Genomic DNA, 13,954 nt, shown 5'->3' on the forward strand with positions numbered 1-13,954 from the left:
AAGAATAAAATATAAAAAATGTATATTGTAGAATTAAATATAGAACGCAAAATAATGTGCATGAGTGTAAACTGTAGTCTTAAATATTAAGATGTACAGGGATGTACAATGTGCATATATGCATTTTACTGTAGTCTTAAATATTAAGATACCCAGGAATGTACAAGAAGCAAATGTGCAAAACAGGGCGACACTGTCGGTGTGTCTATGTGAGGTAGTGAATATATTAAAAAGATGAAGTGAACATTAAGTGGAGGCATGAGGATGTTAAGAAGCTATATATATATATATATATATATATATATATATATATATATATATATATATATATATATACACACACACACACACACACACACATATATATATATATACATATACATATATATATATATATATATATATATATATACACACACACACACATATATATATATATATATTAATAAATAAATAAATAAAACATTTGGAACAGTCTTCAGTTCAATTAAAATGTAAAAATACAATAACCATATATTTATAGGCAGCACTGCTATATCACTGTATTGTTTGCATTATACATTATACCTTATATAACATTTAGCCTCCTTTAGCAAAACGAGGCTTTGTTATTTTACAAGGACAGACTTTGTGTCAAAAAGTTTGTATTGGAAAAGACAAATAGTCCAGCTCGAAGCTACAACTGCCTGGTCTGAAATATTCAGCAGTGACCTCCAAAAAAAAATAAGCACAAGACCTCAGTAGTTTTAACTCATATCGACCTTGTTATTAATATAAACAATCTATATTCTGCTGCACAAACTGAAGCAGCTTAAAAGTGTAAATTAGTTCCATAATGGGAATCATGCCTTTATAATACTAACTAAACTAAATTCATTTATTCCATTTAATGCTGTTATTCTAAAGTAGGATCTTCATGAAGCTTTTATTTTATTTATTGTTTCCCCTATTTAACATAGTCATCGTGAATGAATAATTTGGTTGTTGTGGTTGTTCATTCACTAGAAGAGAAGATCATTTAGGCATTATTATTATTATTATAGTTACATTTACATTTATTCATGTAGCAGACACTTTTATCCAAAGCGACTTACAGATGAGGACAGTGGAAGCAATCAAAAACAACAAAAAGAGCAATGATATATAAGTGCTATAACAAGTCTCAGTTAGATTAACAGAACACATAGCATGGGATTTTAAATAATATAATATGAAGAGAACAGATAGAATGAAAAAAAAAATAGAGCAAGCTAGTGTGAGAGGTCTTTACACATACACACACACATACATAATTAATGAAAAGAAAATAGAATACAAAAAGATTAGAAAGGTAGTAAGATTTTTTTAAAGAATATAATTAGAATAGTGAGTGTTAAAGTTAGAGGGTCAAATAAAGATGGAAGAGATGTGTTTTAAGCTGATAATTGAAAATGGCTAAAGACTCAGCTGCTCGGATTGAGTTGGGGAGGTCATTCCACAAGGAGGGAACATTTAATTTAAAAGTCCGTAAAAGTGACTTTGTGCTTCTTTGGGATGGTACAATCAAGCAACGTTCACATGCAGAACGCAAGCTTCTAGAGGGCACATAAGTCTGAAGTAACAAATTTAGGTAAATGGGTGCAGAGCCAGTGGTAGTTTTGTAGGCAAACATCAATGCCTTGAATTTTATGCGAGCAGCTATTGAAAGAGATCCGCTCTTTTCACTTGTAAAAAGCCCTTTTACAAATTTGAAGGGATCCTTGTAGAAGAATATCCCCTCTAGCTATTACCATGGCAATGGAAGTAATCATCAGGGCATCTAAATGGGTAGTCGGAGGGGAGCGTCGGCAGGACAGACAGCGGCTACCACCGATTCATGCCTATATGGATGACATGACCACCTTGACCTCAACCATCGCCTGTACCAAACGTCTGTTAGAGAAGCTTCACTCCAACATTACATGGGCAAGGATGAAATTGAAACCCAGTAAATCCAGGAGCATATCCATAATCAAAGGAAAGTTTACCGACCAGAGGTTCAACATCAATGAAACACCCATTCCATTGGTATCAGAGCAACCTGTCAAGAGCTTAGGATGGTGGTACAATGCAAATCTCAAAGACGCAGAGCAGTGTGACCAATTGAGGGAAGAAACCATCAAAGGCCTTGTTAGTATTGATAAGATTTCACTTCCGGGAAAGTTGAAACTGTGGTGTCTGCAGTTTGGGTTGCTCCCCCACCTAATGTGGCCTCTAACAGTGTATGAGTTTCCTATTTCCAAAGTTGAGAAGCTGGAGAGGACAGTAATTGAATACATCAAGAAGTGGCTGGGACTTCCGCGCTGCCTCAGTAACATTGGGTTGTATGCAAACGGTGCACTGGAACTACCTATCTCTAGACTCACCGAAGAATACAAGTGCACTAAAGTGAGTCTCAAGATGCAGCCAAATGAACAGCTCCTCCCAGAATGGCAACTGGGAGGAAGTTGACTCCAACTGAGGCTGTAGAGCAAGCACAATTTGCTCTCAGACATGGAGACATAGTTGGACAGGTGCAGCAAGGAAGAGGCGGGCTTGGACTTGGGACTAGTCAACCTACATGGCATAAGGCAACTTCTGCAGAGAGGAGAAAGTTTGTAGTTGCTGAGGTCCGGCATCAACAGGAAGCAGAGAGATGCACAAAGGCAGTGGCACAAGCCAAGTAGGGCCAGTGGACTACCTGGGAAAACCTAAAGCATCATAAGCTCACTTGGAGAGATATGTGGGAGATGGAAGGAAACCAAATAAGCTTCCTCATCAGGGCCACCTACAATGTTCTTCCTACACCTAAGAATCTTAACCAGTGGTTTGGAGATGATCCAGCATGCTCTCTCTGCCAAACCCCAGCAACTCTTAAGCACATCCTTACTGGCTGCACAACCAGTCTGTCCCAAGGCCGTTACACCTGGAGGCATAACCAAGTCCTACACCAATTGGCAGTCATTCTGGAAGGGAGGCAATCCTTTATCAATGCCCTCCCTCACCCAACATCCGGACACTCACCCACTATCCCCTTCGTGAGAGCAGGGCAGTGCCCAGCAAAACCAGCTGCAAGAATGGATAGCACCCTCTTGGACACGCACGGGACTGGAAGATGCGAGTGGACCTAGATCAGCAACTCAAGATTCCACCTGAGATTGTAAACACCAATCTCAGGCCAAAAGTTATATCTTGGTCTCATCAAACCAGAGAATACTTCAGGTGTTTTTTTTTTAGCAAACTCCATGGGGGCTTTCATGTGTCTTGCACTGAGGAGAGGCTTCTGTCGGGCCACTCTGCCATAAAGCCCCGACTGGTGGAGGGCTGCAGTGATGGTTGACATTCTACAACTTCACCCACCCCCTGACTGCATCCCTGGAGCTCAGCCACAGTGATCTTTGGGTTCTTCTGTACCTCTTTCACCAAAGCTCTTCTCTCCCGATAGCTCAGTTTCGCCAGACGGCCAGCTCTAGGAAGGGTTCCAGTCATCCCAAACGTCTTCCATTAAAGGATTATGGAGGCCACTGTGCTCTTAGGAACCTTAAGTGCAGCAGAAATTGTTTTGTAACCTTGGCCAGATCTGTGCCTTTCCACAATTCTGATCTTCAGACAGTTCCTTTGACCTCATGATTCTCATTTGCTCTGACATGCACTGTGAGCTGTAAGATCTTATATAGACAGGTGTGTGGCTTTCCTTATCAAGTCCAGTCAGTATAATCAAACACAGCTTGACTCAAATGAAGGTGGAGAACCATCTCAAGGATGATCAGAAGAAATGGAAAGCGACTGAGTTAAATATATGAGTGTCACAGCAAAGGGTCTGAATATTTAGGAACGTGATATTTCAGTTTTTCTTTTTTAATAAATCTGCAAAAATGTCAACAATTATGTGTTTTTCTGTCAATATGAGGTGCTATGTGTACATTAATGAGTAAAAAAATTAACTTTAATGATTTTAGCAAATTGCTGCGATATATATATATATAATTAAAAAAAAAATATTTAATATATGTGTGTGTGTGTGTGTGTGTGTGTGTGTGCGCGCGTGTGTATGTATGTATGTATGTATGTATGTATGTATTAATATATATATATATATATATATATATACATACATACATACACACACACACACACACACTGTATAATACCGCATGTTTTTAAAATGGCACAGCTTTTTAAATACCTGAAAGTACACACTTAAAATCAGTCAGTCAAGCATTATAATATGACATCTGGATAATCAAGTAATATTTAATGATAGAACTTTAGTAATTATAATTAAATTGGTAACCATGTAAGAATGCATAAACATTTTAACTGAATTTAGGACTGGTGGTGCTGCTTTGTTTGTCATTCAGTGTTTCTATATAAAAAAAAAAACAATAATACTCAAATGATGATGATAATATTAATAATATGAATTCTACTAATAAGAAAAGTAAAAAAAATGGGTTGTGTCCGTTTGCATTGACTAATTTGCTGACATTAAAACAGGGACGATAATAAGTGAGCACCAGCCAATGAGATTGCCATTTGCGCTTTAGTTATGCCCACTTCACACTAGAGTTTAATGTACACCAAATACACAAACAGAGTTGCACTCCCGGGGGGGCACCATCTCAGTTCCTCAAACAACAACAACAACAACAAAAAACCTTATATATTCATATTAACATATACATGTGAATATACATAAATAAAAATTTAAATCTAAACATGGACATTTATATAATATATATATATAATTATAAAAAAAATGCATTTTATGATGAACAAAGTAGTATTCACACATCTGTGCCCGGCTTGCTCTCACCTCATGTTTGTGGCTGAATACAAATGATTATCATAATTAATAGACAACTAGGCTATATCAGGGAAAATACATCAGTGAAGTCCGACACAGAGAAAAAAAAATGGCCAAGATTAAGCCCGTGCATCACTTTCATAATCCTGTGAAACTTTTTTAACTGTTGATGTTAGTAACGTATTTTAATGTCGGTAAGCAAGAGCAAGAGCATGCCCATCAACGTGACGTCAAGTCATCAGCATAGCTTCACAGGACTTGCTCGAGAAGGATTTGTCATTTTGCTTTTAGACCACAAAACCAACAGTGTCACCAAAGAAGTGTGTTTTTGGTTGTGAAAGTAAAGATAACCTTGTTTAACTCTCCAAAGGACCCAGTGTTAAGGGAACAGTGGATGCAATTTGTTTGTTTGTGTGTGTGTGTTCCTGTAGCTCAAGTGGTAGAGCATTGTGTTAGCAAGTGCAAGGTTGGGAGTTTGAATCCCAGGGAACACTTTAGGTGAAAATTGTTAGCTTGAATGCAATGTAAGTCGATTTGGATAAAAGCGTCTGTGTGATGAGTGGAGCGGGGACGAGAGACGTGGGAACAGGAGCGAGGCCGGTGGAGTGATTGGAAATGAGCGACACCTGCTCGACCCACCGGTCTCGAGTCTCGAATGCATACATTTATTTAAAATGTTACACACACACATACGCACACATGTTTGTTTTTTGTGAAAAGTGGGGACATCCCATAGGCGTAATGGTTTTTATAATGTAGAAACTGTATATTCTATCGCCCTTCACCAACCCTAACCCTCACAGGAAACTTTGTGCATTTTTACTTTCTCAAAAAAAAAAAAAAACTCATTCTGTATGATTTATAAGCGTTTTGAAAAATGGGGACATGGGTTATGTCCTCATAAGTCACCCTCTCCTTGTAATACCTGTGTCATACCCATGTCATTATACAAAGTTGTGTCCTGATATGTCACAAAAACATGCCCACACGAACACGCACACACACACACACACACACATACAGAATTACTATTTAAATTACACAATTTATGCTGTTTCTCCATAAATATTTCCCCCTTTAAATCTGATGTAATAAAGTTACAAAACGGAAAGATATTTAAAAGACAGAACCATACATATGAGAAATAGAACCTGTGAAAACACCTCTCAGAGGTGAGAAATAAAGCATCTAAGAGACACAATGTTCAGACTCTCATCTACACTGACTGCTGACTAGCATTGCAATCATCTTTATCTCAGGTGGCACCTTATTTCTGTCCATGTGGTGAGAGAACAAGAGTTCTTCAGTCAGGAAATTGAGAATTTCACAATCCCTCTGAGATCCTCTGGTGGCATGTGCCAGCAGAACCTGAGTCAGAGACAAGGCAGCCATTAAAAGCACCACAACAGCAGTCTTCTCATTAGCAACACACTGAGCTGAGGCAGCAGCCAGCTGCATACACAAATGACCAACTGGGTGAGAAGTGAGGAAGAAAAAAAAAAAAAAAAAAGAAAAAAAAATTGTGTGGCAGTACAATGACATCAGCAGCTGTGGCCATATTTTATTTAGGCCTGTAGTATGGACCTCAGATAACACCAAGTAAGGGGGATAGTTTAGTGACCTCAAAAACCAGTTTAGTTATTGTCACTATCTACTTATTTGTATTTTTTATTCTTTTATTATGTGTTTTATGTTCTGTCGCTGTCATTCTGTTGTACTGTGGAGCTTCTGTCACGAAAACAAATTCCTCGTATGTGTAAACATACCTGGCAATAAAGCTCATTCTGATTCTGATTCTGATTCTGAAAAAAAAAAAGACATGACATGACAACGAAACAACAACACAAGCTCAAAAAGCAAACAAAAAAACACAGAAAAAGGTCAAAACAATAAAATAAATACACAAGTCAAAAAAAGATGAAAAAAGAAGAAAAAAAGAAAAGAAAAAAAAGGATTCATACTGAATGAGTGAAGTATGTCATTTCATAAATGTAACCACACATATAACAATATATTGTATCATGAGGTGCGGCATTCCACTGGACTACTGTACATATGGGCAATTTTATGCAGATAGTCAATAGTTTGGCTTCATGAGACTATTGCCCCTCTGGATACATGTTTAGGTGTGTAATGATTCATCTTCACAACCTTTCATCAATGTCTCTGTAATGATTTTGTTTTTGGCAGACATCAACACTACCGATATTCATCCGCCCGTAATATAGAGACTGAATTGATTGAATATTCTGTTTCACATTAAGAGAATAAAATGGCTCGCAAAAGTTGTGTCAAACTGACTTTAACAGTAACAAGAGAACTGTCCATCTTTTCAGCTTCAAGCACAACATATACTTCATCTTACAAAAACAGTCCTTCATAGATAAAGGCCTTACCAGATATGCAAACACACAGCACTAACATATGGCCATGTGGCATTTGGGTATTACATGGGTGAGAACACAAACAATCACACTCTCATTGCTGTGTGGAAGCCGGGACTCTTTAGAAATAGTAGAGGCAAAGGTTTTAGTGGAAACATTAGTGTTATCTGAGCTGAATGAAATGGATCCACCGAAGCATGGATATTTTATTTTCCATTTACTCCCCCACAGAGAGTCAACAATGACCTGCAAATTCATGAAAAACATTTCGGCACATAATGCCAACTAGCAACGTCCTCTAGAGGGGAAGCATATCATGATGAACTGCGGTGCAGGAAATTGAGAAGAAAGACTGCTTATTTATCAGCAGGATATGTTACTTCATAAACACAAAAATTGAGAAACTATACAAACCAGACAGAAGTTTGGACAGATGGGAACACATATATAAAACTGGTCAGAGATGCTGTGGCAATCTGAAGCGCTCAAAATATCTACCACACCTGCTTGACCAGGCAAGGAAATTTCCACATAAATACTGAGGAAGGAAAACTCTAGCCTTTCATCCACACACACACATGCATACAAACACATGCACACAAACCAATCCCTGGCTGGAGTTTTACTGCAAACACACAGGAAATAAGTATGGGTACTTGCAACAACATTTTAACTAACATTACTATTACTTATGAAAACGAATGTGTAAAATAAACTTTAAAGCGGTGGGGGGGGGGTAGCACACAGAGTATTGACAGACAACAATTGTCAAGCACACTACATAAAAGACACAGTTAAATGAGTTACTTTTAATGAGATGTATTGTCTGAGACAGATATTTGTTGTATTTAATAAATAACCCCCAATACCCCTCACCCAACAAGCAGACCAGATACCAGAAGATCTACCCCTAAACTGCAACTAACACCAGAATCAGACCTCAGGTTACAAATCAGCAAGATAAGACTGCTCTACAACTCAAATGATTAAAACAGTATCCACTCACTTTGAAACAGACAAACAATCCCTTTTAATCTAATGCATTCTATATATAACCACTTGAGAAATGTAATAAACATGTATCCAATCTTATCATCTAATGATTGTGTATAGGCAAGGCAAGGCATGTTTGTTTTTATACAAACCCGATTCCCAAAATGTTGGTACACTGTACAAATTGTGAATAAAAACAGAATGCAATGATGTGGAAGTTTCAAGTTTCAATATTTTATTCAGAATACAACATAGATGACATATCAAATGTTTAAACTGAGAAAATACATATTTCTAAGGGAAAAATACGTTGATTTTAAATTTCATGGCATCAACAAATGTCAAAAAAGTTGGGACAAAGCCATGTTTACCACAGTGTGGCATCCCCTCTTCTTTTTATAACAGTCTGCAAACGTCTGGGGACTGAGGAGACAAGTTGCTCGAGTTTAGGAATAGGAATGATGTCCCATTCTTGTCTAATAAAGCTTCTAGTTGCTCAACTGTCTTAGGTCTTCTTTGTCGCATATTCCTCTTTATGATGCGCCAAATGTTTTCTATGGGTGAAAGATCTGGACTGCACGCTGGCCATTTCAGTACCCGGATCCTTCTTCTACACAGCCATGATGTTGTAATTGATGTAGTATGTGGTCTGGCATTGTCATTTTGGATAATGCAAGGTATTCCCTGAAAGAGACAATCTGGATGGAAGCATATGGTTGTTCTAGAATTTGGATATACCATTTCATATACCATTGATGGTGCCTTTCCAGATGTGTAAACTGCCCATGCCACATGCACTCATGCAACCCCATACCATCAGAGATGCAGGCTTCTGAACTGAGTGCTGATAACAACTTGGGTTGTCCTTGTCCTATTTAGTCTGGATGACATGGCGTCCCGGTTTTCCAAAAATTACTTCAAATGTTGATTCGTCTGACCACAGAACAGTTTTACACTTTGCCACAGTACAGTTTAAATGAGCCTTGGCCCAGAGAAAATGCCTGCGCTTCTGGATCATGTTTTGATATGGCTCCTTCTTTGACCTATAGAGTTTTAGCCAGCAACGGCAAATGGCACGGTGGATTGTGTTCCACTGTTGTGATTACAGTAGCTTTCCTGTATGTGATGCAGTGCTGTCTAAGGGCCCGAAGATCATGGGCATCCAGTATGGTTTTCCGACCTTGACCGTTACTCACAGAGATTGTTCCAGATTCTCTGAATCTTTGGATGATATTATGCACTGTAGATGATGATAACTTCAAACTCTTTGCATTTTTTCTCTGATTAACTCCTTTCTGTTATTGCTCCACTGTTGTTCGCCGCAGCATTGGGGGAATTGGTGATCCTCTGCCCATCTTGACTTCTTAGAGACACTGCCACTCTGAGAGGCTCTTTTTATACCCAATCACGCCAATTCACCTAACAAGTTGCTAATTGGTCCTCCAGCTGTTCCTTATATGTACATGTAACTTTTCCGGCCTCTTATTGCTACCTGTTCCAACCTTTTTGGAATGTGTAGCTCTCATGAAATTCAAAATGAGCCCATATTTGGCATGACATTTCAAAATGTCTCACTTTCAAAATTTGTTATGTTATCTATACTCTATTGTGAATAAAATATAAGTTTATAAGATTTGTAAATTATTCAATTCCTTTTTTTTTACTCACAATTTGTGTCCCAGCTTTTTTGGAATCAGGTTTGTATAACTCTTTCAAAAACAACCAAGAGTTTCACAAACCCATCTGTTATTGTGCAGATATTTCCATGCCCCTAAATATGACGCGGGCATAAATCGAAAAGTGATTGGTTGCTTTACCTGTCAGTCAAATGTCCTCTTGGCGGTCCTTGGCCATTCAAAGTTGCCAAGGTTCCCAGACACTCCGCCACCTTTCTGAACGTCTGGCAATGTGAGACGATACTGTCATTTGAACTTTGAGCTGAGCGGATAAATGGTCTGTGTAGACTGTGGCTTAAATGTCTTACACCGTCTAAACCAGCTGTGAAAAAATACTTTAGAATCCATTATAATCAGTGATGTCGTCTACACTGGATGTGGCACGGGGTGACACAACAAATACCCGACAGTAAACTGTTTCCTAGTTCTGTTTTATGATGTACTGACACAAAGTTCAAGTGTTTTGCAGCAGTCGCTTTGTCACATCCAATGTAGACAAACATTAACTGTTGAAGCATGGTGTGACAACTGCAGATGCGTGATAGTGCAGAGATCTGCTAACAATGCGTCCTCGACTACCTACAGACAAAGACACGCTAATCGGAAAACATTCCAATCAAAGGCATATTTACACTTGTCTTTTCAATGTTTATTTGGACAACATCCGGATACAGATCTCATGTTAACACCAAGTGAAAACGCAGCATTTGAGGATGGTATTTTGCATGTGTAAGTGGATTGGGTTTTTCATGCAAAAACTTTTAAAGAATCGTATAATGGTGATGTTGCATAGATATCAACATTTAATATACACTATAATTTAGATCATCAAAATAGACATTTGTAGATACCAAACATAGTATAGGTGAATGGCACATTAACTAATGGTTCTATCGTAAAGCAAGCACAAAACATTATTCAATTCACAATATAAAAGTGTCACGTAATGCTCCAAAACAAGCAGATCAAGGGCAGCATTTATTGTAAAACATCCAAAGAAATCACAGCTGAATTAAATGAGACTCGATTGTCAAAGCAAAGGGTGATGGGAACTGAAATCTAGAGAAACAAACAACAACCAAGAATTGTGCCCTCTGTTAGCCTCACATGGGCAGCCATACATTGTATAAAAATAATATATACAAAACAGTTATAACACATAGACTGGGGATTTGCATTTATTTATTTCTCAATTAATAGGAGGATGTTATTTTTAAGGGTAGTATGTGTCTGTTTCAAAGTGAATTAATTGGAATTTAGACTCTCTCTACATTCCATTGGGTCGTAAAGTCTATCTGTACTCTACTTTTGGGTTATTTGCATTCGGAGGAGGATTCCATAGACCGTCATGGTTGGCTTATTGACTATGTTGTTAGATATAACAAATAATAATGATAATTACACGGCCAAGAGACTAACTATAGGCTATAGCCTTTCTCACTAAATAACTGCTAGTTCTGAGTGCTAGGTTGTGAAGGATACAGCAGACCCAAGATGCATCCCCACATGCTAAATATAAAGGATGGATAGAAACTGTTCTCTGACAGTAAATTAGACTTTTTATTATTTATTTATTTATTTATTTATTTATTTATTTATTTATTTATTTATTTATTTATTGATTTATTTATTTATTTATTGATTTATTTATTATTTTGTATTTTTTTAGGTAATTCAAAATACCTATAAAATTATTTTAAATGCCACTTGAAAGTTTCATGGCACAAACTACAGGAACTGGATGGAAATTAATAAATTAGACATCTCAGACAGATGGTGCTTTTATTCTGAGAAGGAAAGATGTCACATTGTGGCAATCCCACCTGCTGGCTCCCCCTAACTAACTCCTTCACTTCTATCTAGTTGGTAACAGCACATAATGATTCCTCAATTTAAACACTGCCATGTCAGAGTGATTCATGTAGCTCATAGAATGGCAAGTTTACTAACAGTAAGAACGAATTTCAGTATATGCAATCTGCTGCATTCAAATCTGTCTGGAGGGACAATATGAATTCATAACTAAACATTAATAAATTGTGTGGATTGTAATTGGCTTGTACTATTTACTCTGAAGTGTGTGGATTGTAATTGGATTGTACTATTTACTGTGATCTGAGTAAACAACATCAGCCTTGACTTTAAAGAACACGCAGAACCTTTTCAACAGCACTAACAAGAATTACTTTTTTAATATGGCCTTATACATCCCAATAGTGAAACATGCATTTTCTGTAAAGCTGCTCTGTAATGATGCATGCTTCTCTTTTCCGCACCTGTCAAACCACAGCCAATAGCCAAATAAACATGACTTGACACACACTGTTCAATACATGCACACACCACTCCCCTATAGACCTACAGCCGTAATACCAGTGCATTTTGATGCGTTAACATGCATATTCAATGGCAAAAAAACACCGATTAATTTATTTCTAGATATTAAACCTCCATTTACAATAGTGTCTCATGCATTTAGACCCTGTTATTATTATAAAGTGTGATTTCAATTTGATTTGACCCGTTTAAAAAGTGTAAATGCCAGAATTAACAAACTTTTCAGTCGCCAACCAAGACTCATATACCAACATGGATCTGTCCAGCTCTCTAGCCTCCAATAGGATTTGTTTGCTATATGAACCGTGAAAAACCCAGGGAGAATAATTATCAGTTCACCCAACTGTAAACAGACCTGCTTACAACATTACTCAAGAGTCAATGCAACATACAGCGATCTGGCTCAAATAACAGATCTACTGGAGAGATGCTACAGAGTTACATTTCCTCTAGGGATGGGACGGTTTGCTGAAAAAAAATCAAAGCTTTCACGTGCTGGGACCGAGGTTTCAACTTAAATCTGACAAAGTAGCTGTAATATGGGTTGCTTTAAATAACACGTAAAACAAACAGGGTTCAGCTAATATATGTTTCTGATGTAAGGCATTCTGGCTTGCCAGACATTACAATAACAGCGATGAGAAAAAAAAAGAAAAAAAAAAATTGAAAAACCATGCGCTCTTGTTCTATGCGAATGCCGCAAAAACTTCTGTTTTGGTAAGTATCATACAGAAGACATAGCCAGTTAAACGTAGGCCTACTGTATCAGTGCATTCTCTTAAGTGACAGCCTTTATATGAATTAATGAAGGGACAATGCACTTGTGCTTATTTTAGTTCAGATGAATTTGTTAGTTTTTTTTTTTTTTTTTTTTTTTTTTCACAATGCACATCATATCAAAGAACCTTCACAAACAATAGTGCCTTCCAACTCTCAGTGAGCCTAGAGCAACAATAGACAAGATAAAAAAAGGCGCGGGGTGGGTTAATATTTAAGGGAATTACTGTAATTTTCAAAAGTAGAACATGTCACTCTCTAACAGTGAAGATTAAGTCTTAACACTGATTTATACAAAGTCACTATCAAACTGTTATATTATACTCTTGTACTTTCACTACTGTAAGAGAGATAACGAATGGGAGAGCAAGACACATGATTATTGAAACAGAACTAAATTCAATCATCTCCCTCATCCTCTTATCTTCTATCCTTTCCGTGTCAATTCTCAGCTGATCATGCAAATGGAAATTCATTGTGCGTACTGGGAACCAAACATCTGAGCCTTTCATGGATCTCCAAGAGTATCTGCATGCTCCACTGAACTTAGAGAATAGGCAGAGAGCTTGTCAGTTGCAAATATCTTTTCTTGGTGTTCCTCACAAAATGACCTCAACAGCAGGTAATTATGATGCTCTAGTGGAGAGTTAATGTAATGATCAACCTGATCCATTCCAGCTCTATTTTATCATCACACCTCCATAGACACAGATTCTAATTCTTATTATTATTCTTATCAAAGTTCTTCAAGGACAAAGAGGATAACTCCAACCCTGCTTTCACTCGGGTGACTTATGATTAAAGCATTATGTGTTTGCAGCTGCAGGTATGCAAGTTTAATTTGTCTGAGAATACATGGGAACATTAAAGTTGTGGAAAGACATTAATCCTAGATATAATAATAATAATAATAATAATAATAATAATAATAATAATAATAATAATAATAAAACATCCAGACAGAATTTTGAACAAACTGGTGA

The 13,954-nt window shown here is 37.3% G+C and overlaps 1 protein-coding gene across 2 annotated transcripts in view; it reads right to left on the reverse strand.

The window, feature by feature from the left end:
* LOC113061814 (spondin-1-like) overlaps nt 1-13,954 on the reverse strand; it is a 184,391-nt gene that overhangs the window by 109,620 nt on the left and 60,817 nt on the right. The gene's annotated exons all lie outside the window — the stretch shown is intronic.

Source organism: Carassius auratus, chromosome 43 (genome assembly GCF_003368295.1).
Source record: "Carassius auratus strain Wakin chromosome 43, ASM336829v1, whole genome shotgun sequence".
NCBI classification, from domain to species: domain Eukaryota; kingdom Metazoa; phylum Chordata; class Actinopteri; order Cypriniformes; family Cyprinidae; genus Carassius; species Carassius auratus.